The sequence below is a fragment of the Phascolarctos cinereus genome, unplaced genomic scaffold (genome assembly GCF_003287225.1).
Source record: "Phascolarctos cinereus isolate Bilbo 61053 unplaced genomic scaffold, phaCin_HiC Scaffold_2;HRSCAF=192, whole genome shotgun sequence".
Taxonomy (NCBI): Eukaryota; Metazoa; Chordata; class Mammalia; order Diprotodontia; family Phascolarctidae; genus Phascolarctos; species Phascolarctos cinereus.
Window position 1 is genome coordinate 392,133,835 of NW_027555625.1, and position 2,869 is coordinate 392,136,703.

At 34.5% G+C, this 2,869-nt stretch overlaps 1 pseudogene; it reads left to right on the forward strand.

The window, feature by feature from the left end:
• The first annotated feature begins 242 nt into the window (after positions 1-242).
• LOC110212357 (destrin pseudogene) lies at positions 243-740 on the forward strand (annotated as a pseudogene).
• Positions 741-2,869: the final 2,129 nt, after the last annotated feature.

Consider the following 2,869-nt stretch of genomic DNA (forward strand, 5'->3'; position numbering starts at 1 on the left):
TAATAATAATAATAATATAATAATAATAATAATAATACATTCATCAGACAGCCTCGCACACCGCAACATCCTCATCATTGTCTCCCTCCTGCCAGCTCTCACTGTTCCCTTCCTTGGGTTCCTGGGAGGTAGATGCTCCTCCACACTAGACAGTAGCAGTGCCCAGACTTTCAGCTCTCCCTCCTCCTTGCCCCTGCTAGCCCAGGGACTAGACCATGCTCCAGAATGTCTTCTTTGAAAAGATGGCTATAGGAGTGCAGGTAGCTGATGAAGTATGCCACATTTTCTACAATATGAAGGTTTGGAAATGTTCCACACCAGAAGAAATCAAGAAAAGAAAGAAGGCAGTTATTTTTGTTTCAGTGCTGACAAAAAAAAAATGCATCATTGTGGAAGAAGGCAAAGAGATCTTAGTGGGAGATGTTGGTGTAACCATTAGTGATCCTTTCAGGCATTTTGTGGGAATGCTTCCTGAAAAGGATTATCTCTAAGCTTTGTGATGCAAGCTTTGAAACAAAGGAATCAAGAAAAGAAGAATTGATTTTTTTTTCCTATGGGCACCAGAACTAGCACCTCCCAAAAGTGAAATGATCTATACACATTCCAATGATGCCATCAAAAAGAAATTTCCAGGCATTAAACACAAATATCAAGCAAATGGACCAGAAGATCTTAACAGAGCTTCTATTTCAGAGAAAGTAGGAGGGTCTTTAACTGTAGCTCTTGAAGGATGTAGATGATCCTTCATTGGCACAAGTTGAAAAACTTCCACTTTAATGTATCTTCTTGCTAAATATGTAAAACAAATATACTTAGGCCAGAGTTTCACTGAGGGGGAGCTGTCTTGTTCTAGATCAAACTAGATATTATATAAACCTGTATAAAATAGTATGCACATCTTTATAGCCGTTTGGGCATAGTTCCAAATTGTTCTCCAAAATGATTGGATCATTTCACAACTCCACCAACAATGTTCCAATTTTCCCACATCTTTTCCAATATTTATCATTTTCCTGTTTTGTCATGTTGGCCAATCTGATAGTTATTATGTGGTATCTCAGAGTTGTTTTGATTTTCAGTTCTCTAATCAATAATGATTTAGAGCATTTTTTCATATGACTACAGATGGCTTTAATTTCTTCATCTGAGAATTGCGTGTTCATATCCTTTGACCATTTATCAATTGGGGAATGGTTCTTATTATAAATTTCTCTTCATTCTCTATATATTTTAGAAATGAGGCCCTTTTCAGAGAGACCGGTTGTAAAAATTCTTTCCCAATTTTCTACCTTCCTTCTAATCTTGGTTGCATTGGCTTTGTTTGTGCAAAAAAACTTTTCAATTTAATGTAATCAAAATGATCCATCTTGCTTTTCATAATGTTCTCTATCTCCTGTTTGGTCATGAATTCTTCTGTTCTCCATAGATCTGATAGGTAAACTATTCCTTGTTCTCCCAGTTGACTTCTGGTATCAGCCTTTATATCTAAGTCATGAAACCATTCTGACTTTATTTTGGTACATGGTGTGAGATTTGGGTCTATGCCTAGTTTCTGCCATACTCTTTTCCAGTTTTCCCAGCAGTTTTTTCAAAGAGTGGGTTCTTATCCCAGAAGCTGGGGTCTTTGGGTTTATCAAATAATAGATTACTATAGTCATTGACTACTGTGTCTTGCATTATAACCTATTCCACTGATCCACCTCTATTTCTTAGCCAGTAGCAGTTTTGATGATTGCTGCTTTATAATACAATTTAAGATCTGGAATTGCTAGGCCACCTTCCCCTGCATTTTTTTCATTAGTTCCTTGATATTCTGGATTTTTTTTCCAAATGAATCTTATTATTTTTCTAACTCTATAAAATAATTTTTGGTAGTTTGATTGGTATGGCACTGAATAAGTAAATTAGCTTAGGTAATTGTCATTTTTATTATATTAGCTCGGCCTACCCATGAGCAACTGATGTTTTTCCAATTATTTAGATCTGATTTTATTTGTGTGAAAAGTGTTTTGTAATTGTGTTCATAGAGTTCCTGGGTTTGTTTCGAGGTAGACTCCTAAATATTTTATAATGTCTACAGTAAGTTTAAATGGATTTCTCTTTCTATCTCTTGCTGTTGGCTTTGTTGGTAATATATAGAAATGCATGATTTATGTGGGTTTATTTTATAGCCTGCAACTTTGCTAAAGTTGTTTATTATTTCAAGTAGTTTTTTACTTGATTCTCTAGGATTCTCTAAGTATATCATCATGTCATCTACAAAGAGTGATAGCTTTGTTTCTTCTTTGCCTATTCTAACCTTCAATTTCTTTTTCTTCTCTTATTGCTAAAGCTAAGTTTCCAGTACAATATTGAATAACAGTGGTGATAATGGACATCCTTGTTTCACCCCGATCTTATTGGAAATGCTTCTAGCTGTCCCCATTACATATAATGCTTGCTGAAGGTTTTAGTAGATTACTTATTATTTTAAGGAAGACTCCATTTATTACCTATGCTTTCTAGTGTTTTTAATAGGAATGGGTGTTGTATTTTATCAAAAGCTTTTTCTGCATCTATTGAGATGATCATGTGGTTTCTGTTAGTTTTGTTGTTGATATGCTCAATTATGCTGATAAATTTCCTAATATTGAACCAGCCTTGCATTCCTAGTATAAATCTTACCTGGTCATAGTGTAGTATTCTTGTGATAAGTTGCTGTAATCTATTTGCTATTTTTTAAAATTTTTGCATCTGTATTCATTAAGGAAATTGGTCTATGATTTTCTTTCTCTGTTTTGACTCTCCCCAGTTTAGGTATCAGCTCCATATTTGTATCATAAAAAGAATTTGGTAAGACTCTTCACCTATTTTCCCAAATAATCTATAT